Source organism: Zalophus californianus, chromosome 8 (assembly GCF_009762305.2).
Source record: "Zalophus californianus isolate mZalCal1 chromosome 8, mZalCal1.pri.v2, whole genome shotgun sequence".
Classification (NCBI taxonomy): Eukaryota; Metazoa; Chordata; class Mammalia; order Carnivora; family Otariidae; genus Zalophus; species Zalophus californianus.
Window position 1 is genome coordinate 66,803,985 of NC_045602.1, and position 25,263 is coordinate 66,829,247.

General features: G+C 41.4%; 1 protein-coding gene and 1 pseudogene across 1 annotated transcript in view; both read right to left on the bottom strand.

Annotated features, from left to right (window-relative positions):
* Window positions 1–622, bottom strand: part of SPTBN1 (spectrin beta, non-erythrocytic 1) — a 192,669-nt gene extending 192,047 nt beyond the window's left edge. Inside the window, exon 1 of the mRNA XM_027622166.2 lies at window positions 420–622. The gene's annotated coding sequence lies outside the window, so the exon portion shown is untranslated. The remainder of the gene's footprint in view (window positions 1–419) is intronic.
* LOC113938451 lies at window positions 429–23,311 on the bottom strand (annotated as a pseudogene).
* Between the last annotated feature and the right edge of the window lie 1,952 nt (window positions 23,312–25,263).

Here is a 25,263-nt window from a genome sequence, read left to right on the forward strand (position 1 = left end):
TCCCTGCTGCCCACTCCGCACCCACCCCCACGCCAGGGACCAATGCGCCCTGCAGGAGGGAGGAGGCGGTGGAGGCGAGAAGGAATCCGCGCCGCTGCGCCCGATGGGGCTGGGCGGCCGCGGTGCGCACAGGGAAGCTGCGTTCGCCTCACTGCGGAGCCTGCCGCCCCTGCCCGCAAAGCCCGCGTACTAATAAGCACAGGAGACCCAGGCTCCCCGCGCCGCCCCCGCCCGGGCTCTGCAGCTTCCCCGCCCCCACGCCGCTCTCAGGGCGCAGGGCAGCGGTGGGGCAGCGGTGGGGCAGCGGCGTCCTCCCGGCCTGGGCCCGCGCCCCTCCTCCTGCCCTCCCGCCTCCCAGGAGCCCGCCCGGGAGGCAGCCCCAGTGAGTTGGCATCTTCCTGCCTAGGCCCCCCACCTACCTCCCGCGGTTAGGGGGGTGGGGGCGCCGGGGTCCCGTCCTCCTCCCGCTCCTCGGCGGCCGGGCGGGTGGGCCGGGAGGCGACTCCGCGGGGCTGTCCGCGGCTGGGGCCGGGGCTCACAGGACGGGACCGGTGGGCGCTGCTGCGCGGGGCTGCGCGCTCGCTCCGGGCGGAGAGGCGGCCGAGGGAGGGACTGGAGGAATCCGCAGCCTGCACGGCAACAGCTGCACTGATTCCGGGGGCTGGGCGGGAGCGCGGGGCGGGGGGAGAAGGGGAGGGAGCAGGCAGGGAGGGGGCGAGGGGCGGGGAGAGGGAGCGCGCGGGCGCCGGGAGTGCGCATACACGCGCGCGCACACGCTCTTTCCCGCACACCCTCCACACTCCGCTCCGCTCGCCGCTCCTCCCTCACTCGGTTCCTCCCTCACTCGGTTCCTCCCTCACTCGGTTCCTCCCTCGCCTGCCTTCGGCGCCTGCCCGGAGCCCCGCAGCCGCCCACCCAGCGCCTGCTGCGCGCGCTAGCCGAACCTCGGGCGCGTCCACGCACTCCCCAGCCCAGGCTCTGCTCCAGCCCGCCGCCGACCTCGTCCTCTGCCGCGGGGACCCACCAGGGCTGGCCTAGGCAGGGTGGGCACCGCCGCCGCCGCTGCTACCCGGGCAAAGGGACAATGGGGGCTTTGTCCCCACAGCCGGCGAGGGCCAATTTCACGTTTAATTTGAGGCTAATTTGATTATCGCCTTGGAAAGGGGCAGCCTAATTTTCTACGTGATTTGTGCAGCCTCTTGTCGCCCGCGATGTTTGGGTTTGGAACGCGACGGAGAGTGTTGAGGGAGGTTTTAGAACGTGGTTTGGTTGGTTTGATTTTAGAATTTAAGTGGTGATGCCTTATAGGTTCCGCCCAGCCTGATGAAGAGCGACAGGGACCTCTCCGTGGGAAACCTTGGGCGATGGGGGCAGGGAATTGTTACTCGGTGAAGTCAAGCTCTTCCTCCCCCCACCCCCTTGTGAGTGCTTCTTCACCCTGTCCCTCCCGGTAGCTGCGAACAGACCCTACAAGTGGTTTGTCCAACTCCTGCCTCTGGGCGTTCTGGCTCACTTTAACCTAAAACTGTGTGCTCTTCCCGAACCACCCTTGCGTAGTGGGGTCCTTCAAGCTTCAGTACAAGCCCCCTGATGGCTTGAGGGTTTGATTTCTCCCCCTACGCGCAAACCCTGAGATGGACACCGGACACTCAGTCGAGTTTCTGTCAAGTGCCAACGCCCCTTCTCAACCAGCTTGCCCACCCAATCCCCCAGCTATGTAGAAATTCTGGAACCGCCACTGTCAGGGAGAAAAGATGGTGTCATCACCGTGTCCACGAATAGAAACGCTCTTTAGAGAGCAGAGTCTAGGGAAACTGACGTTCTGCCTGCTATGTAGGTGCCCAGCGGCGGCACTGTAAGCTTTCAGAGGGAGGAGGGGCCCTTCTCGATAGCCCAAAGGCTTTTCTCCCTAAATATCTGACCCTCAGGGTTCCTGGGTGGCTCAGATGGTTAAGCGTCTGCCTTCGGCTCAAGTCATGATCCTGGAGTCCTGGGATCGAGTCCTGCATCGGGCTCCCTGCTCCTTGGGAGCCTGCTTCTCCCTCTGCCTCTTTCTCCCTCTCTCTGTCTCTCATAAATAAATAAGTAAAATCTTTAAAAAAAAAAAAGATCTGACCCTCAACCCCTGAACTGAAAAACAAAACAGAAAATGAAAGATAAATAGTTCAGATCATGCTTATATCTGAAATCAATAGACCCGAGGGCTGATGAGTTTGTATTTTTTACATGTATTTTTATGTGACTATTTTTATGAAACAACTCAGGACCTTAAATGAATATTTTTAAATAAATCTAAATGAAATTGTTCAAGCAAAGTGAAGATGATTCTTCCTTTTAGTGCTTCACCATCAGTTTGAATGTACCAATGTTTGCTTTTGATATATATGAAAAAATATTGAGAAAAGCAAATAATTTAGCATTTTTCTCAAAGGATCGATCAACACGTCCAGAAAGAACTCTTCAAGGACAGGGTTCTTTTGTCTGTTTGTTCGCTGTTTGTACATAGCAGGCACTTAAGAGGTGTTGGAAAAATATTTGTTGAATTGAATTGTATAGAATCAACATGTAAGCGGCCGCCCTCATTAGGTAATACAGGAAATCCACCAGGAATGAAAGTTGTTTCCCTTTTATTTATTTTGCTCCATAGCCCTCAGCACCTCCCCACCCACAATGTTAATGAAATACCAAAGAAAACAATGGCAATTCGGGAAAATGCTTGTTTAAATTCTTCCAGTGTTATTCTGAAATGGTGACTCTTAACAGCTTCCTTTATCACAGATAATAGTACTTGACTAACTCTACATTTGCTGAATGAGTCACCTCCCTTAATTTTTTTAAAAATTTCTTTCAAAAAGCAAGGCCACACACAACCTTAGCAAAGTACTCTAGTAAAGTGCCAATAAGTATTCCAAAAATGTAAAAGGCAAGGATTCAGAGTTTCACTATAAATACCTGAGTTTTCACCAGACTTTCACTATAAATACCTCACAATTTTGAATTCTTACCCTTTGGTGGAAAAAAAAAATCATCATCTAGGAGAGTCCAGGGTACTACTGAACCCCCCCAAAAAAGTAACAGGTCAAAGAAAAGACAATCTAAATATGGAGAGATTATTGGAGAAGGCGTATATTTCTGTGAAAGGCAAGAATCTAGAAAAAGATGAAAAGCCTTAGTAATTATGATAACTCAAAAGGATTATTCTCAAATATCTCAGAAGCAGCTTTGTTGAAGTTCTTCCTCACATCACAAGATGATTTAAAGGAATCTAGAACTATTGATACCATGTGTGTAACATACTATAATACTACTCTCCATTTTTAAAACCATGTGATTATATATGGCTTTGTCTCCCATAGAAATAGTACTTTATTACAAAATTTTTTCAGATATAAATTGTTATTTTAACTTTCCATTCAAAATGTAGGGGAAAATACTCTCTCTATATATATATTAGTCACTATAGACTGACTAGGTTATGATGTTATAATACAAAATTCCCAAATCTCAGTATAATACACAAGTTCCAAATCAGCGAAAATTAAATTATTTCTTATATAAAATCAACTGTGGTTCCAAGAGACTCTCTGGGGAAGCTGTCTTCTATATGTCAGTTCAGTGTTCCCGAATACTTTAATATTATGGTTCTCCCATGTCAGTACATACTTCTACAATCTCAAATGTAAGGGAAGAGTATGATGGAGGGCTAAGTACCAGCAACTAAATACTTCCACCCAGAAATGACACAAGGTTACCTCCACTCACATTTTATTTGCCAGAGCAAGTCACATAGCTACACTTGAAACCAGATATTGATAAATAATAGTATTGTCTGCCTGTTTATTTAGAAAAGAGAGAATGACACTTAAAGTATTTCCTTGGTTACATTAAATTAACCCAATTTAAACCCATCTTTTATTGTATTGATAATAGCTTAAAATTTTAAATTCAGAACACATTTTGAAAATTTGAATAATTTTTTTTTCATCTCTGTTCACTCCTAGACTTGACTTCCTTTCAACTCGGACTAGTCTGGGAAGTTTCCTCCTAGTAGAAATATTCTATTTGGAGCTTCACACATACTGATTTTGCACTGGGAAAGCCTAAAGACTTATATGTTTGAGGGGTCAATATTATGAATGAATGGTTTTTAAGCACTAGTAACACATTTACTGCTGTATAACGTAATTCATTCTTTCATTTATTTGAGAAATATATATGCCTTAGTCTGTTCTAGGCTTTGAAATAGAGCAGTGGGCAAAACAGTAAAAAACTCATTGCCCTCTTGGATCTTCCATTCTACTAGGATGGAAGTCAATCAGTCAATTAATAAATAAGTAAACAAGTAAAATACATATATGTATGCCCAAAAGAACTGAAAACAGGTACTCACACAGTTGTACACAAATATTCATAATAGCACTATTTACAATAGTCAAAAGGTAGAAACAACCCAAATGTCCATTAATGCATGAATCAAAATATGGTATATACATACAATGGAATACTATTCATATATGTAAAATATATATATGATGATAAATCTGAATAACCTAAATGTGTAGAAATAATATTTATAAAATGATAAGTAGCCTCAGCTTTCTAGGAAAGAATCCTCAAATTTTCTATTAATAAAAATAACCATAAGTAGCAATTGTAAAATGCTTTCTAGTTTTTAAAGCGCTTTAGCAGATATATTTTTTGTCCTTTTTGTTAGTTCTGTGGGATAGATATTAACCCCATTTTATAGGTTAGAAAACTGAAGACAACCAGTAGGTTAAATGAGTTGCCCAAATTCACACTGCTACTAAATGCCACTGGTATCTGCTTAGAAGATAGCATATCAGAACTGTGTGCTTGGCATTGCATATTATTAAAAAGTAATTAGGTTTGCAAGATGAAAAAGTTCTTTGTGGGGCGCCTGGGTGGCTCAGTCGGTTAAGCGTCTGCCTTCAGCTCAGGTCGTGATCCCAGGGAGCTGGGATGGAGCCCCACATTGGGCTCCCTGCTTGGCGGAGAGCCTGCTTCTCCCTCTCTCTCTGTTGTTCCCCCTGCTTGTGTGCACTCTCTCTCTGTCAAATAAATAAAATCATTTTAAAAAAAGAAAAAGTTCTTTGAGATGAATGGTGGTAATATTTGCACAGGTATGTGAATGTACTTAAAGCCATTGAACTGTACACTTAAAAGGGTAAAAAATGGTTAATTTTACATTATGTATGTTACCACAAGTTTTAAAAATGTTCTCAAAAAATAAAAATAAAAATGTTTTAAAAATAATTCTAAATCGAGACCTCTAGAAGAATAGAATAAATGCTTTCTCACCTCTTCTTCAGTTAATACACTTGTTGGATTACACTGTTCATTCCCTCTGTATTGTGAGCATGCTGATGGATGTCCATGGCACACCAAGCACATTCTGACAGTAGGCTATCCTCTGCTACACCTGTATTTTCAGGTCTCACCATTATGCTATATATTTACCAAGTCATTTGGGTTTATTCCCAAATTTATTTATGCCACTTATGACAATTGAACTATTTTATAATAATTATACTTATAATTAATACATCAATCAAATATGAGTGTGCAGAGAGACTCCTTTCAGTGATAAGTAAGTTGCATATTTTTAAACGTCTGATTAAAGGCTAAAAATATTGCCATCAAATTATAGGTGGGCAAGATAATAAAATGTAGGGAGGAATGGAAATCATAAAAACCTTGAAATATCCAGAGTCCAGTTGCTTTGCTAGTGTCTCTAAGTTCTTAGTCAAGTTAAAAGAAATAAGAGTGTATCAGATAGCTGTGGCTTATGCAAGACAAAGTGGCCTTTCACTCTGTAAACATGTTGGAAGAAACCCTTCGACCATCAAGATATTAGCAGGTAAACATACATTTATAAGTTTCAAGTAAAGTAAAATTTTATGTCTCTTTCCGGATATAAATCTATTGTTTTTTTTCAAAATGTGTCTCAAGGATTAGGCAACGAATTATTAGATATGGCGCCAAAACCATGAGCAACAAAAATAAAAAGAGACAAATTGGACCTCATCAAAATTTAAAACTTTTGTGCATCGAAAAACATTATCAAGAAAGTGAAAAAGCAATCTAGAGAATAAGAGAAAAATATTTGCAAATTACACATCTGTTAAGGGTCTACTATCCGTAATATATAAAGAACTCTTACAACTCAACAACAAACAACCCAATTCAACAATGCACAAAGGACTTAAATAGAATTTTCTCCAAAGAAGATATACAAATGGCCTTTGAGCACATGAAAATATGTTCAACATCGTTAGTCATTAGAGGAATGCAAATCAAAACCACTCTGAAATACCATTTCATACCCACTAGGATGGCTTTAATTTTCTTAAAAAAAGAAAGAAAATAACAAGTATCAGCAACAATGTGGAGGAATGGAAGCCTCATATATTGCTGGTGGAAATGTAAAATGGTGCAGATGTTATGGAAAATAGTTTGGCAGTCCCTCAAAAAGTTAAATGGGATTACCATGTTACCCAGCAATTCCATTCCTAGGTATATGCCCAAAAGAAATGAAAACAGGTATTCACACAGTTGTACACAAATATTCATAATAGCACTATTTACAATTGTCAAAAGGTAGAAACAACCCAAATGTCCATTAATGCATGAATCAAAATATGGTATATACATACAATGGAATACTATTCAGCCATAAAAGGAATGAAGCAATCATGTATGTTACAATGTGGGGGAAAAAAAAATAACAGACACAAAATGTCACTTATTATTTGATTCCATTTTTATGAAATATCCAGAATAGGTAAATCCACAGAGATAGAACATAGACTGATGGTTGCCAGGGACTAGGGGAGGAGCAGGGAAGAAGATGGGGTATAACCACTTAGTTGGTATGGAATTTTATTTGGGGGTGATCAAAGTGTTTTAGAACTACATAGAGGTGGTAGTTACACAACATGATGAAGATACTAAATGCCACTGAAACGTTTGCTTTGAAATAGTTTTATGTTATCTGGATTTCACTTCAATTAAAAAAATATAATTCAAAAGTGAAAGTCTTTTTTATTCCTCATTTAACATCATTTTTCAATAACCAACCAACAACTTGTCACATCAGGGAAATGGGCTTCTGCATGTTCTCTTTTTGTTTTTTTTTAAGATTTTTTTTATTTATTTATTATTTATTTATTTATCAGAGAGAGAGAGAGAGATTGAGAGCAAAGCGGGGGGGGGGGGGGGAGTGCCAGGCAGAGCAGGCAGAGGGAGAGGCAGGCTCCCCAATGAGCAAGGAGCCCGATGCAGAACCCCTGGGATCATGACCTGAGCCGAACACAGCCACTTAACCAACTGAGCCACCCAGGTGCCCTTGCATGTTCTTTAAAACTTTCCTATATGCTCCTCTTGAAAAAGGGTTTGTCACAATTTACCTCTCATATACAAGCTGATTGTTCTACTTGTCTATTTTAAGACAGCTTGATTCTAATTATCCCACCACAGAAATATAAAAGTGATTCTGAGTCCTTATTGTTGGGAACAAACAAGAAATTGGGGGGAAAAAAAGCTGTTGGAACCTCCCTTTGGCACGTACCAACTGAGGGTGAGGGGAAGAGCCCTGAGTGTGATGGCCCTCCATAAAACATCGCACCCTCTTTCTTCATCTTCTCAGCCTACACTGTCCCATACAGTAGCCTCTAGAAATATAGCTGGAGTGACAGAGAAACTGAATTTCTAATTCTACTTAATTTTAATGAACTGAGATTTAAATTTAAACATTGGCTCTTGGTTTCAGTTATTAGAAAATTTTTAACTATGTTTGGAACAACTTGTATATTTTAATCTACTTATTTTAACTGTAAATTTTGTGAAATCTACATACATACCGGATTCAAAGACTTGGTAAAAATAATGTAAAATATCTCAATTTTTAAAATATCTATTATATGTTGCAATGATATTTTGGATATAATGGGTCAAATAAAACCTATTTTTAAAATTAATTTCACCATTTCTTTTTATTTGTTCAAATAAGGCTATTGCAAAAGTTTTAAATTACATACGTGGCTCACATTCTATTTCTATTTGACAACTTTGTTCCAGATATTGTCAATGGGGACTCCAGTAATTGGAATCCTCACTATTTAGACTCAGGAAAACTGAAGAAAGGCAACTAGAATTTGGAATACGCTACCAAGTGAGAATCCAAAGTGACGTCAAGTTTCCAACTTCCAGGCTTTCCGTAGTGCTTCTTTCACAATGGCCTTGGTATCTCTGGGTAGCAAGCCATGGTGCTCTTTGTGAGCAGAAGGCAGACATGGCTAATATTTTCATGACTGGTGTCATTCTTTCGGAAGTCCAAAGATTACCTTGGCAATAATAGAGGACCATTGCCTCAAGATAACCCCACCCCACCAATGTGACATAGTTTACTGTAAAGGATTCCAGAAGTAGGCTAGATTCATGCCTAGAATTCATTCAAGACATTGCAGAAATTCATAGGCTGATGGGTGAAGAAGAGAGAGAAAAAGAAAAATCCCTTCCCCACAGAGGTCAGAAAAGTTTAATATGCCACCGGTTTGAGGAGAAACCTTCATTCTGTCTGGATTGAGTGATTAGATCTTGTCCACTTTGCCCCCAATTATATTTCCGATGTTGGAGTATCCTCAGTGGATTCTCAGGGGGTAGGGATGCCCAGTCACAGCATTAATGCTATGTCTCATTCTCAGGGCATGACAATAAAACACTAAAACTATCCAAACATCTGCTGTGGAGGCAATGAAATTCTCTCCTTGCTTGCTTCTCATGGTTGGTACGCTGGTTTCTCCTCTAGGGTTTTTTCTTTTATACACAGGCTAGACCACACAAGAGTTCAATTTTAATGATAAGCATTTATTTAAGACTGAAATTCGAACCTCAAAGAATCACAAAAAAAAGAAAATACTGTATTTGCTCAATTTTAGTTAGTAAGCATTCCCCCCAGATGAGATATGGAGTATAATAAAACAATTTTTCTAAGTAGGCTCCAAGCCCAGCATGGAGCCCAATGCAGGGCCTGAACTCACCACCCTGAGATCAAGACCTTAGCTGAGATCAAGAGTCAGTCGCTTAACCAACTGAGCCACCCAAATGCCCCGAAGCATAATAATTTTTTGTTATTGTTTTAACACTGTTATTTTTGTCACTCATATATATCTCTAGGCACTTTGATACATGTCCTCATTTTATTATTGCTTATATCTGTTTGTTTATTACAGGTACTCATACTATTTTACACCATTTTACCAATGAGGAAATTGAGGCTACAAATCAATTGGATTAGCTGTCTGAGGTCTTACAGCTAGTAAGTGATGAAAACAGAACTCAAACCCAGATCTGACACCAAGTTTCTAAGTTTGTTTCTAAGACTGAAAAAGGGAAATAGGATCTTTTTTAGAATAGTGCCTGGAAAGTATTCAGCACTTTTTAATTTTAATTTATTTATTTGAGAGAGTGAGCGAGAGAGTGCATGCACGAGCAGGGGGGAGGGGTAGTGGGAGAAGCAGACTCCCCACTGAGCAGGGAGCCTGACACGAGACTTGATCCCAGGACCACGGGATCATGACCCGAGCCGAAGGCAGACGCTTAACTGACCGAGCCACCCAGGTGCCCAGGAAATAGGATCTTAAGATATTTTTCTTGCTAGCTTTAAAAGCAAACATAATGACTCAAAATATGGGGTTAAAGGTACCCCTTTTTTTAACTGAAATAATTTTAATAAAACTTTAAAGAGACTTTTTTAGGTGAAGCCTGTAAGGATGTATCTAAGTTTGAGGAAGTTTTAAGTACCTGAATTCTTATGTGCTTATGTTTCAAAGTTTATTCAACTTGAAAGTCATTGGTTTCTTAACAAGTGCTGCCAATATGAAATAAGAAAAAATACTTGAAACAGAAAATCCCCCTGTGTTTGTTGAACAGAGGGGTATTGTTGTTTGTTTTTTGAAGGGGACAGGAGATGGGGCTACGTAGTGGTGGGGGTGTTTATTTTTATGAGGTCTGCTTTGAAAAGCTCTTCTGAAGCCTTCCCAGGAGCAGCCAAGTGGGAGTGCTGGGGTTGATGCCATATATGCTAAGTGTGGGCCTGCCTCAGCTGCAAGTAATTTAATCTCAGGAATCTCTCCAAATGGGACCTTGGACCAAAGCAAGCTGAGAATGCCATACGTTGGATTTCTCATTGCTGTGAGACCCTGTGGTAGAAACAAAAAATATTTACAGGTCTAAATTTCTTAAGGTGGTGGGCTACCTAAATTTGAGAAAAACATGGGATTTCACCTATTGGGAGGAAGGTTTATGCTCTCCAAGGGGTAGATTCTGTGGGCAAGCTGGAAAAGTTATCCAGAAGTATTCCCGGAACTGTGTCTTAGCTGTTGGAGTGTAGATGCTACCTATCATCTTTAACCATCCTTAAAAAGAGAATCAGAGCCTTCTCTGATTCCAATGTTCCTCTGTTTGTTTGCCTTCCAAGAGGATTTGAGAATTTGTTAGGCTGCCCCCTCCCTTCCTCCTCAACAGAATTCTCCAGATCCTCCAGAAAGAACACACTGAGACCATTCACATGACCTCCAGCTACATCCCAGATGGGTGGAAACCTCTGGTTGCTGAGCATCTGCATCAGGAGGCATGAACTGGGGAATCAAGATGGCCAGCTTGAGAAGAAAACTCCAAGAATACCCAAACGGCCAAAGTTTCACCTTTCCAATGACAAGTGTGCCGTAGGGATTCATATTCCAGTACAAAACAGCAACAATAAATTAGTACATCATTCCTTAGTTCAGCCTGAGCCTCACTAAAAACTGCAAATAAACAAATAAGATAAATATCTGTTTTTTGCTAAAAATCATTGTCACGGTTTCTCTTTTAATTTTTTCTTTCACAGGCAATACATTCACATCATTAAAAAATCAAAATGGTAAGGATGCCTGCCTGGGCTCAGTCAGAAGAGCAAGTGACTCTTGATCTCGGGGTCATGAGCTGGAGCCCCACATTGGGTGTAGAGATTAATAAATAAATGAATAAGTGAATAAATAAATAAAATCGTATTAAAAGGAATGCATTGAAATTCTGTCACCCTGGCCCCACCCACCCCATACCCCACCCCATTTCCTATAGGTAACCATTTTAAAATTTTCTTGTGTCCTCTTCCAGGGCACCTGCCCAGTGTCTGTTTAGGCACATATAAACAAAATCAAATATATATTCTTATAATTTCTCTCTAACATACAACAGGGAGCATTCTACAAACACTGTTCTGCACCTTGCTTTTTTTCACTTAATGCATCCTAGAGATCATTCCTCATCAGCTTTCCTTATTTTTTGTTGTTGTTGTTACAGCTGCATAGTATTTCATGATACACCACACTTTATTTATTTGGGTTGTTCAGTCTTTTGCTTTTATAAATAGTGCAACAGGTGTTTCTGATCAGACATTTCTGGCTCAAACTTTGTTCCTTCTATTTTCTGGATGTTCCACAGGCTTCTAGATGGCTGCCCAAGGAGTGTGTACTAGACTTACAGAAGCGTAGAGATAGAAGAGGCTTTAGAGCTGGCTTAATCCAACTGACTGTTTTAAGAAAGGGGAAACCAAAGCTCCTGCAAAGCAACTTGTCCAGGGTTACAGAGTGGCTGGTCTGGGACCAGAGTCCATGTTTACTGATTCTCAGCCTGAAGTTGTACCTGCTAGATCACACTTTGGGTGCTGGTTACTGAGTGTGTGTGTGTATGTGTGTGTGTGTCTGTGTTGCTCCTCCAGGAATATAAAACTCATTGAATGCAAAGTCAAACATGGTAAGAGCCAGGAGGAGACCACAAAGCCCCTTGGAGCTGGGGTAGCCTCCAGCAGGAAGACATCTGGTTAGGCTTCACCAAGGAGGTAGCATTCATGGCAGGCCTGGAAGGATGGATAAGATTTCACCAGGAAGAAAAGATGCGGAAAGGCAAAAGCACAGATGTGGATATGGGAAAACATCAGGTATCTTTGGGTAGCAAGGAGCCTAGTGTGGCTGGAGCTTAGTGTATGATTAGAAAATGAGACTACTGGGGTGCCAGGGTGGCTCAGCCAGTTAAGCGGCTGCCTTGGGCTCGGGTCATGATCCCAGGGTCCTGGGATCGAGCCCCGCATCGGGCTCCCTGCTTAGCGGGAAGCCTGCTTCTCCCTCTGCCTGCCACTTCCCTTGCTCGTGCTCTCTCTCTCTCTCTCTAATAAATAAATAAAATATTAATTAAAAAAAAGAAAATGAGACTACTAGTAGCTTTATTTATTTTTTTAAAGATTTTATTTATTTATTTATTTGAGAGACACACACACACACACACACACGCACACACACAACAAGTGGGGGGAGGGGCAAAGGAAGAAGCAGACTCCCTGTGGAGCAGGGAGCATGATGCAGGGCTCCATCCCAGGCCCCTGGGATCGTGACCTGAACCAAAGGCCGTTGCTTAACTGACTGAGCCACCCAGGTGCCCTACTAGTAGCTTTAATGAGAATATTGAACACTTACTCTATGCCAGGTGTTATTCTTAGTGCTTTATCAATACTAGCCTTTAATCTTCACAACCTGAGAAGCAAGTACCATTATTAAACCCATTTTACAGGTGGGGACACTGAGGCACAGAGAGAGTTGATAACTTGCCTGAAGTCATAAGTCACACAGTAAGATTATATTCTACAGAGTCTGACTCTAAAGCAGTGTTAACACTTCCCCATGTTCCTGGGCGATGAGACTGGAAAAAGATAGTCTTATTAGAGAGAATATTGGAATACGTGTTGAAACACAGAAAGACTTATACTACCATGTTTGTAAACAGAAGGAAGTAAATGTTTCTTGAGCATACACTCTATCTTCAAAAAAATCATGTAAGATAGATATTATTTCCCATATAATTCAGATGGGGAACCAGGCTTCTGAGAGGAAAAGTAACTTGCTCAGACTCTCAAAGCTGTCAGGTGGCAAAGAGAGCCTCTGAGGCCCATGTCTGAATGAAAGCCAGTGCTTGTGACAGGCTGACGTTTATCTAAATGTAGCCCACAGAATTCTAGTGCGTAGCCTAGAGGGGACTGGCGTTTGTGGTCAACTAAGCTTGGGAAATGCTAAGATAAACAAAGTTAGACCTTAATTTAATTGCAGATTTTCTCAGAGCTTTTAATATACTTCCATGCTTCATAAACCACCCAAGAGGTAGATGTTACATCTCACATTTCCAAAACAAATCTCACCACGATTCTCTCCTCTCCCACCGTTCCCTAGCTCTTTGTTCAAGTCACACTCAGTGGAAACAGTGCTGAGAGGTATACCAGTTTGGGAAAGGCTGAATAGAACATACCGGAGAAAGGAAGGAAAGCTGTGTTTCCTGATTAGCTGAGCATACACGCACTGTTTACAGATCTATAATGTTAAAATATGAAGAGCACTGGGATCTTCCTTTCTGAGGACTGCACAGAAAAGAAGTTATCCAAACTTCCATATCTCAGAAAACTGATGTGTTTTGTTTTGTTTTCATTTTGGTTTTTGTCCTTATTTAAGGTCAAAATGAGAAAACCTGATTTGATTTCTAAAGCAGAAATCTCCTAATTTCTATTCTAATTCTTTCACACCCCAAGTTAAAAATGTTGGGGTGTTGGGAACCAAAAGTATATGCTGGGCCATGCCTTTTAGGTTATGCCTGTGAACTTAATTTCTGATTAGCTGGTGGTTTAATTTATAATCTGATGTTACTATCATATCACCATAAAAGAGAGTATGTTCAAAAAGAATACCTTTGGGGCACCTGGGTGGCTCAGTTGGTTAGGGTCCAACTCTTGATTTTGGCTGGGGTCTTGATCTCAGGGTTTGGGATTGGGCCCCTTATCAGGCTCCACAATGAGCATGGAGTCTGCTTGGGATTCTCTCTCTTCCTCTACCCCACTTCCCCACCCTGCTCCTGCACATGCTCTTGGTCTTAATGAACGAATGAATGAATGTATACCTTCACCCCTTCCTTCAAATTGCCTAATGAAATGTAAAACTTACACGGCATGGGTAAGCCAAGGAAAACCTTTGTCACTAAGAAAGGATTCTGCAAATCTTAAACACCATGTGAAAATAATATTATTTTACTGACTACAAATTCTGCCTGTCAAAGGACATTTTTGTAGGCAATTATTATTACATTTGATAAGTTGAATGGAGCTTCCTTTTCAATTCTAGGAGTATTTTTTTAATTTGTGGGAGGATTATTAGAATGGCCAGAAATGCTATCGGTGTTGGTTTTATTACCCCATAAAATAATCCAACTGTAAGAATGAGAGGACAAATTCATAACATTCATTCTTATTTTGAGAGCTGGGGTGTGGGTGGAGGCTTAGATACAAATCCAAGTGCTTGCAAAAACCTGGAAAATCACTAGGAGTAGTGTCATTTCATACTTATGGAGATGTTTGGTAGGGGTCTCTTCAGATACAGACAAGATTATCTGTTGGATATTTTTCCTAAGAAAGTTTTTATAATGAAGTACTTTGCTGAGCTGCTATTTCTCTAAAACTTAATTTTAATGACTCAGGCTGTGAGTGAAGTACAAACTTCCTCTTTTACCACTGCACTCTGACTGGAAGGTAGAATATTCAGGATAACCATCACTCCTGTTGCCCTTCGTCTATAGGAAGGGGAACCCAAAGGAAAAACACAAATAAAAAAGATGTATTCACTCATAATCTTTTGTAGGCCAACATGAACAATATATAGATACAAATGCTAGTGAAACACATTGAAAATTGAACAGCACAGGAAAATTGAGCATGACGCTGACTAATTGCCATAAAATACAAATCCATCCATAATCTAATGAATTCAAATATCTTCTTTCTTTTGCATACCCTATAACCTAGTCATATGCACTGGGATGTTTCTCAAGCCTGGGCAACAGGAATCCCAAACCTATGAAACTTACCAGCCTAGTGAAAAACTTCTCATCTTAGGAATCACTGGAATTGGGATTCTGTACCATTCTAGTCGCTTTTTGGTTTTGGAACTGGGTAGGAAATATTGGGTGAAAGGAAACTTGAGATGGATGTCCTGAATTATAACCTTGGCACCACCCACCCTATGAGCTCAGACAAATGACTTCATCTCTTGTGCCTGTTTTATTATCTCCCATTCCTATTCTCGTTCTTTCATATCCAGAGGTACATGTCATCTGAAGCCTTGGGCACTTTGCATCATAAATCAGGAACAAATCCAGGAGGGAGAAAGAGCGAAGGAGACAAGTACCTGGTTAGGAACCTAAGTTTCTGCATAAACTTGGTATTCGAATTTTATTAATGGTGTTTCATGTTCTGGACCATTCCTTACACATTTACACATTTTCTCCTGGTCCTCACAAAACTAAAGTCTCTGTGGAACATTCCATGAATGATCATCAGCATTACGTTCCACTAAAATAACTGGGACCTATTTATAAAACACAGGAAATTGTTCTTGCTCAGGATACTGTCTGAATAAGTAATTTAAAAAATGGAAAACACTGTCAGTCACCCATATGTTTTCTCTATTTATTGTTTCCCAAACTGACCTTGAGCGTTCCTATCTCCATACCTTTGTTTAGGCTCTCCCCACAGTTTGGAATGCCTTCCCCACTCACTCAAATTCTCTCCTCCTTTAAACTTCTGCACAAATATCACTTTTTTCAGGTAGAAATTTCTAAAACTTTTGACGTGACTCCTTACCCACCAAAGCCCAGGAATCTTTTTTTCCCCTCAAATCTGTGAGTCACTTGTACCCCCAACACATCACTCAGCACTTAAGTCCTACCCTATTTTGTTTTCTCCTTTATAGCATTTCATAAAACTGGAATTTCCAGAGAGACTGTGAACTCCTTGAGGAGAGCCTCCTGCATGATACAGCCAAGGTAGTATCCAACACAGAGCTAAGAACATGGACAGTGCTTAGTGTGGTTGATATAAGGCAGTGGTTTTCAAAAAGTCTGAAGACAAATGAAAGAAAATCCCAGAAACCCTATGTGCAAAATAGACAAAAGTTGACCTAGTGTGGTAGAAGTTGGGGTTAAGGTAGGTATACCGGCATCCCATAAACTGGACCCCATTCCCTACCCTCCTCTCTGCATAGATGTGGGACCATCCCCACAGTTCCCGAAGGCTGGGAACATAGCCTTCCAAGTACCTTAGCGGCCTCATTCCGTTCCTTCCAGGTATAAGCATAGATGTATCTGAACTGAACTGTTCGGACTCTCCAGTGTGCTAATGTTACCCCCTCCCCAAAATGTGTGCCTTCTCATGGAATTTTTCTAAAGAGAGCACCTCAACCAGATGCAGAGATCTCTAACCAGGCACTTGGAGAACTCAGTATGGCTGGTCATGGAACAGACTTTTGGCCATATTCCCCACTTCCTACTGTCCCAGCATATTCCCTTAGGAATGCCTGTGTGTTTGAAATTCTGGAAGTCCCCAATAGTACTTTCAGTCAACACAAACATACTCTTCTCCATAAGCAAAGTTCTCTTTTCTCCTTCATACTCTCAATTAATTGCAAGGCAAAAGAATAAACAAAGTTACTGCTGATACTTTTTTTTATTGAGGTAAAATCGACATATAACATTATATTAGTTTCAGTGTAATGAAATTGTAATGATTTTATACAAATATATATTAGAAAATGATCACCACTAAGTCTAGTTGATATCTGTCATTGGTCATAGTTACAAAAATTTTTTTCCTTGTGATGAGAACTTTTAAGATCTATTCTCTTAGCAATTTCAAATATGTAATACTGTGTTATTAACTATAGTCATGCTGGTGGTACTTTTTTTGTGTTATTTTTAATGACTGAAACAAAACAGATCTAAAACTGCAGTTTCTGGAAGAGCCATTTGTTTTTTTTTATTACTTATTTTTTCTTTAAATTTTTTATTGTTATGTGAATCACCATACATTACATCATAACTTTTTAAAAATTTTTTATTGTTATGTTAATCGCCATACATTACACCATTAGTTTTGGATGTAGTGTTCCATGATTCATTGTTTGTGCATAACACCCAGTGCTCCATTCAGTACCTGCCCTCTTTAATACCCATCACCAGGCTAACCCATCCTCCCACCCCCCTCCCCTCTAGAACCCTCAGTTTGTTTTTCAGAGTCCATCATCTCTCATGGTTCATCTCCCCCTCTGATTTACTCCCCTTCATTCTTCCCCTCCTGCTATCTTCTTTTTTTTATTTTTATTAACATATATTGCATTATTGTTTCAGAGGTACAGATCCGTGATTCAATAGTCTTGCACAATTCATAGCACTCACCATAGCACATACCCTCCCCAATGTCTATCACCCAGCCACCCCATCCCTCCCACCCCCCACCACTCCAGCAACCCTCAGTTTGTTTCCTGAGATTAAGAATTCCTCATATCAGTGAGGTCATATGATACATGTTTTTCTCAGATTGACTTATTTCACTCAGCATAACAGCCTCCAGTTCCATCCACATCATTGCAAATGGCAAGATCTCATTCCTTTTGATGGCTGCATAATATTCCATTGTGTATATAGACCACATCTTTATCCATTCATTTGTCGATGGACATCTTGCCTCTTTCCACAGTTTAGCTATTGGGGACATTGCTGCTATAAATATTGAGGTGCACATACCCCTTTGGATCCTGAATTTGTATCTTTGTGGTAATTACCCAGTAGTGCAATTGCCGGGTTGTAGGATAGCTCTATTTTCAACTTTTTGAGGATCCTCCATACTGTTTTCCAGAGTGGTTGCACCAGCTTGCATTGCCACCAACAGTGTAGGAGGGTTTCCCTTTCTCCGCATCCCCGGCAACATCTGTTGTTTCCTGACTTGTTACTTTTAGCCATTCTGACTGGTGTGAGGGGGTATCTCATTGAGGTTTTGATTTGGATTTCCCTGATGCCGAGCGATGTTGAGCACTTTTTCATGTGTCTATTGGCCATTTGGATGTCTTCTTTGGAAAAATGTCTCTTCATGTCTTCTGCCCATTTCTTGATTGGATTATTTGTTCTTTGGGTGTTGAGTTTGATAAGTTCTTTATAGATTTTTGGATACTAGCCCTTTATCTGATATGTCATTTGCAAATATTTTCTCCCATTCTGTCGGTTGTCTTTTGGTTTTGTGGACTGTTTCTTTTGCTGGGCAAAAGCTTTTTATCTTGATGAAATCCCAGTAGTTCATTTTTGTCCTTGCTTCCCTTGCCTTTGGCGATGTTTCTAGGAAGAATTTGCTGCGGCTGAGGTTGAAGAGGCTGCTTTTTCTGCATCTATTGAGAGGATCATATGATTCTTGTTCTTTCTTTTGTTAATATATTGTACCACGTTGATTGATTTGCGGATGTTGAATCAACCTTGCAGCCCAGGGATAAATCCCACTTGGTCATCGTGAATAATCCTTTTAATGTACTGTTGGATCCTATTGGCTAGTATTTTGGTGAGAATTTTTGCATCCATGTTCATCAAGGATATTGGTCTGTAATTCTCCTTTTTGATGGGGTCTTTGTCTGGTTGGGGGATCAAGGTAATGCTCGCCTCATAAAATGAGTTTGGAAGTTTTCCTTCCATTTCTATTTTTGGAACAGTTTCAGGAGAATAGGTATTAATTCTTCTTGAAATGTTTTGTAGAATTCCCTGGGAAGCCCTCTGGCCCTGGGCTTTTGTTTGTTGGGAGATTTTTGATGACTGCTTCAATTTCCTTAGTGGTTATAGGTCTGTTCAGGTTTTCTATTTCTTCCTGGTTCAGTTTTGGTAGTTGATACATCTCTAGGAATGCATCCATTTCTTCCAGGTTATCTAATTTGCTGGCATAGAGTTGCTCATAATATGTTCTTATAATTGTATTTCTTTGGTGTTGGTTGTGATCTCTCCTCTTTCATTCATGATTTTGTTGATTTGGGTCATTTCTCTTTTCTTTTTGATAAGTCTGGCCAGGGGTTTATCAATCTTGTTAAATCTTTCAAAGAACCGGCTCCTAGTTTCTTTGATCTGTTCTACTGTTCTTTTGGTTTCTCTTTCATTGATTTCTACTCTGATCTTTATTATTTCTCTTCTCCTGCTGGGTTTAGGCTTTATTTGCTGTTTTTTCTCTAGCTCCTTTAGGTGTAGGGTTAGGTTGTATATTTGAGACCTTTTTTGTTTCTTTAGAAAGGCTTGTATTGCTATATACTTTCCTCTTAGGACCACCTTTGCTGCATCCCAAAGATTTTGAACAGTTGTGTTTTCATTTTTGTTGGTTTCCATGAATTTTTTTAAATTCTTCTTTAATTTCCTGGTTGACCCATTCATTCTTTAGTAGAAATGGCTCTTTACCCCCCATGTATTTTAGTTCTTTCCGACTTTCCTCTTGTGATTGGGTTCTAGTTTCAAAGCATTGTGGTCTGAAAATATGCAGGGAATAATCCCAATCTTTTGGTACCGGTTGAGACCTGATTTGTGACCTAAGATGTGATCTATTCTGGAGAATGTTCCATGGGCACTAGAGAAGAATGTGTATTCCGTTGCTTTGGAATGGAATGTTCTGAATATGTCTGTGAAGTCCATTTGGTCCAGTGTGTCATTTAAAGTCTTTATTTCCTTGTTGATCTGTTGCTTAGATGATCTGTCCATGTCAGTGAGGGGGGTGTTAAAGTCCCCCACTAGTATTGTATTGTTGTTAATGTGTTTCTTTGCTTTTGTTATTAATTGCCTTATATAATTGGCTGCCCCCATGTTAGGGGCATAGATATTTACAATTGTTAGATCTTCTTGTTGGATAGACCCTTTAAGTAGGATATAGTGTCCTTCCTCATCTCTTATTACAGTCTTTGTTTTAAAATCTAATTTGTCTGATATAAGGATTGCCACCCCAGCTTTCTTTTGGTGTCCATTAGCATGGTAAATGGTTTTCCACCCCTTCACTTTCAATGTGGGGGTGTCTTTGGGTCTAAAATGAGTCTCTTGCAGACAGCATATCGATGGGTCTTGTTTTTTAATCCAATCTGATAGCCTGTGTCTTTTGATTGGGGCATTTAGCCCATTTACATTCAGGGTAACTATTGAAAGATATGAATTTAGTGCCATTGTATTGCCTGTAAGGTGACTGTTACTGTATATTGTCTGTGTTCCTTTCTGATCTATGCTGCTTTTAGGCTCTCTCTTTGCTTAGAGGACCTCTTTCAATATTTCTTGGAGGGCTGGTTTCATGTTTGCCAATTCCTTTAGTTTTTGTTTGTTCTGGAAGATTTTTATCTCTCCTTTTATTTTCAATGACAGCCTAGCTGGATATAGTATTCTTGGCTGCATATTTTTCTCATTTAGTGCTCTGAAGATATCATACCAGTCCTTTCTGGCCTGCCAGGTCTCTGTGGGTAGGTCTGTTGCCAATCTAATGTTTCTACCATTATTGGTTACATATCTCTTCTCCCGAGCTGCTTTCAAGATTTTCTGTTTGTCTCTGAGACTCGTAAGTTTTACTATTAGATGTCGGGGTGTTGACCTATTTTTATTGATTTTGAGAGGGGTTCTCTGTGCCTCCTGGATTTTGATGCCTGTTTCCTTCCCCACATTAGGGAAGTTCTCTGCTATAATTTGCTCCATTATACCTTCTGCCCCTCTCTCTTTCTTCTTCTTCTGGGATCCCAATTATTCTAATGTTGTTTCGTGTTATTGTATCATTTATCTCTCAAATTCTGCCCTCGTGAGCCAGTAGCTGTTTATCTCTTTTTCTCAGCTGCTTTATTTTCCATCATTTGGTCTTCTATGTCGCTAATTCTCTCTTCTGCCTCATTTATTCTAGCAGTTAGTGCCCCCATTTTTGATTGCACCTCATGAATAGCCTTTTTGATTTCGACTTGGTTAGATTTTAGTTCTTTTATTTCTCCGGAAAGGGTGTCTCTAATAACTTCCATGCTTTTTTCAAGCCCAGCTAGTATCTTTAAAATCATGATTCTGAACTCTAGGTCCGATATCATACTAATGTCCATATTGAGTAGGTCCCTGGGAGATGGTACTACCACTTGTTCTTTTTGTTGAGGTGATTTTTTTCGCCTTGTCATTTTGTCCAGAGGAGAATAGATGAATGAGAGAACAAAATGTTAACAGGTTAACAACGTCCCCAGAAAATATACTCTAAACAAATCAGAAAAGACCTGAAACCAGGGGAAAAGAAAGGGAAAGAAAGAAAAAAGAAAGAGAAAAAAAAAAAAAAAAGGAAAGGAAAAAGGTAAAAAGAAACAAAAACAGAACAAAACAAAAAAACATAATATGATCAAATATGATAAGGCTAGTGCATAGATCAGTGCCACACACTAGATTTTGGGTGTATTTTGGACACATTGGTCTGTTAGAAGAAAGTGCCTCCTAAAATTTTAAAGAAAGAAAGACTTATATATGTACAAAATAAGGGTTGAAACAATGAAGGGATGGAATATGACGGTAAAGATGAAAATTATAAAAAATTTTTAAAAAGGAATTGATAAGGTTCTTGAAAAAAGAAAGAAGGGGATTTAAAAAAAAGAAAGAAAGAAAGGAAAAAAAGGGGGAGAGAATGTGATCAGGCAGGAGAGTAGAACAAAGCCATACACTAGAGATTTAGGGTATATTTTGATATGTTAGAAGAAACTGTATCTCAAAATTTTAAAGAGAGAACAACTTATATATATATGTCAAAAATAAGGGTAACTACTATGAAGGAATAGAATATGACTCTAAAAATGAAAAATAAAATTTTTTTTTAAGAAAAGGGATTGATAAGATGTTGGTTGAAAAAGGGAAAAAGAAAAGTTCAAGAAAAAAAGTTAAAAAAATTAACTTTGAAAGACTAATGAATCATGGTAAAAAAGCCATGAATTCTATGTGCAGTATTCCCCTAGCTCTGGAGTTCTCCCATTCTCCTTGATCGGTAAACTTGGTCTTGGCTGGCTGTTCGTGCTGATCTTCTGGGGGAGGGGCCTGTTGCCGTGGTTCCCAAATGCTTTGCTGGAGATGGAGTTGCCCCGCCCTTGCCGGTCTGGGCTAAGCAAGCTGCTCGGGTTTGCTCTCCAGCTTTTGTTCCCTGCAAGCTTTCGGTACAGCTTTGGAGGAGGAGAGTGAAAATGGCGACCTCCCAGTCTCCGCCCGGAGGAGCCAAGAACTCAGGGCCCCGCTCCTCAGTGCGCCCCCAGAGAAAAGCAGTCAGTCACTCCCGTGTCCCCGGTCTCTGGCCGCACTCTGTGCTCACCCGGCCTGTGACTGAGCATTTCTATCTCTGGCACCCGACTCCGTGTGGAGTCTCCAAACCCAGCAGTTCCCTGTGGTGCGCTCCCACATCACTCCTCCCGGGAGAGGAAGGGGAGTCTCCCCGGATCTGCCGCTTGTTGGGTCCCTGCTGGAGGAGTAGTGGTCCAACTGTGCCACGGATCACAGTTTATGGCAACCCTGAGCTGAGAGCCCGCGCCTCGGCTCTGTCTCTGTAGCCGGCTTCCCCGCTCTGATACTTGGGAGCTCTGCCGCAGTCAGGCACCCCCCGGTCTTTCTGTGACCCCCGAGAGTCCTGAGACCACACTGTCCCGCGAGGGTTGCACCCCCTGCTTAGCCACTGGAGAGACGTCCCTCAGCGGAGCTGACTTCTAAATGTTCCGATTTTGTGCTCCACTGCTCTATCACTTGCCAGAAGCAGCCGCCGGAGGCCCCTCCCCCGCCGTCTATCCTCCTGATTATCGCCTCAGATTCACTTCTCCGCATGTCCTACCTTCCAGAAAGTGGTCGCTTTTCTGTTCAGAGAGTTGTTGCTATTCTTCTCTTCGATCTCCTGTTGAGGTCGTAGGTGTTCAGAATGGTTTGATCCCTATTCAGCTGAATTCCTGAGACCAGATGAAATCCAGGTCTCCTACTCCTCTGCCATCTTGCTCCACCTCTGCCCTTGTACCAAGAGCCATTTGTTCTTGCTGGTCTTGTACCTTCCCTTGAACTTGACTTTGGCCTCTTGTCAGGCCTTGCGTTTAAGGGCAGGGTCTCAGAAGACATCCTTGTTGATAGCGGTTTTGTCCAAGGGGATATCCACAGAGTACCCTGTGGGCATGAGTGATCATATTATAAACTTTTGTAGAGGACTTGATCTTTGACCTCATGGTCATTTTCTTCTTACTCATGGCAGCTGTCACTTTGTGGAAAAGCAGTCAATTCCAGCCACCAGAGCATGGCTGTAGGGATGGTCTGAGGTACCGCCATCAATATTCTTCATGATGACCGCTTTGCATCCAGAGTAGCATCCAGCCAGGACCAGCACCACCTTCTGAGGTTTCGTGAACTTGCCCATCTTGATACCAGCCTCTCAAGCCTACAGCAGAAAGCTCTGGTGGTACTTTTAATGGCACAAGACACATCTCATTCAGAGCACAGGATCAGAATGAAGAGTGGCTGTACCCTCCACTCCTTGGCCCTGGAATCATTAAATATAGCCCATCCCACCCCAGTGCTGTACTGTACTCTGCCAACATTGACCATTATGGCTGCCTGCTCTCCCTGGCTTCACACTTGCATTCTTGCTCCTCCCTTGATTTGTCAAACAGGCTTATTGGACTAGCAATGGGTTTGTCCTTGACTTTACATCCTGTTGACCTCTTTGGATGTGGGGATCCAGTTTTCACTTCAGACCTAACTCAGACCCTGGTGCTCTTAGTTTTGTTCACTGACCAGTGGCTTTTCCAGGTCCACTGATCCTGGCCACTTCAGCCACTTCAAAACACCAGGCGCTGCCAACCACACATGGCAAGACGCACCTGCTAGCTGGAATCTGGCGCTGTCTTCCAGAGACCCTCTTGCCTGGTCCTGACTTGCCTGTGCTACAAGCCCACTTCTGCTCAGATCCACACCCTTAACTTAGCAACTCCAATTTCAGTAGCCTCCTGACTTCACCCTGCATGTGCTCTTCCAGATATTTAGACTCAGATTACCTCTACAGACTTTGGCCTTGGGCACCTTTGTGGCTCCCTGTGCCCTCTCAAGCCCTTTGCCTGCCCTGCCCCGCCAGTACCCGGCCCACCGCAAGGAGAAGTCACAGTGTCACCATCACCCCTGTGGGACATTCCACTGGTCCCTGAGGAGTGGACATAAGCCAATCAGGAGAATTGTTTTCCTGATAAACCAGTCAGGGAGAGCTTTTTGATTTTCTCAAGTCTGCTGTGCAGGTCAGGCAATAATTCTCAGAGAGAGATATAAAATGGGGAATGTCAATCCGGAGTCTCAGTCCAGTAAGAAGGAGGCACACACATTTTATAAAGGAGAAGTGATTTAATCATTCTCTCATCATTCTACCAGATGGGATGAGTCCTTCTGGGAATGTGCTGTGAGGACATGTTTATCAGGAAGAGAAGTAAAGGACCCAGGACTCTTGTTATCCATCTTCCATAAGCAGTCGTTTCTTTTTTCTTTTTTTCTTTTTTTTTTTAGGGAGAAAAAAGTGTTGGCTTGAACTCCTCGTGCTTTCTTATGTAATAAAAAAGTCAAGCAAAGGGCATGTCTTGGTTCGGCTTGGACTCAGCAGACTGTCTGCATTATTGCAGTGCTGGGAGTCTGAGGCTTTTTGCTCCTTGAGGATTACCATGCAATTCCTCCCCAAGTGGTAAGCCTCTTTCCAAGCAGAAGGGGCCCATCTCAGGGCAGGCCGTTATGATGCCTACTCTGTTGGTGATGTTCAGCAAGAGTTAAATGCATCTTAATGGTTTTATTGTAAGAATTCTAAACTTAGGGGAGAGATTTCCAAAACTAGTGCTCTTTTGAATTAACTATGGTAGGTCACTCGCCTGTCTGGGGCCCTTTGCTCATTTGTAAAACTATAAGGGTTGATCCATGCACCTCAAAGATACCCTCCAGCTTTCAAATTCTCTAACTTTGTAGTAAACCCTAGTTGGCATCTAGGCACTGACTGGAAATCTATAAACCAGATAAGATATTCTAGAATTGAATGTATCGGTATCCCTCAGCAATCACAGTAATAGAGTCTTAGCTTCAAAAGGAAACCATCTTTTTCTTCAATAAATAACAAAAATTAAATGAGATAATATATCCATGGGAACAGCTAGCATGGAGGGGCACAATATATTTCAGTTAATGGGGCATTTTCTATACTAGAATTTCCCAAAACATAATTCTAGAATCGCTATTCTTTCACCTAGATTCACCAAGGCAATTATGTCTTGAAAGTTCCTTTATAATGTTTTTTTTTATGCATTCAGGATCCAATCAAGGATCACATAGTGCCTCTAGTTT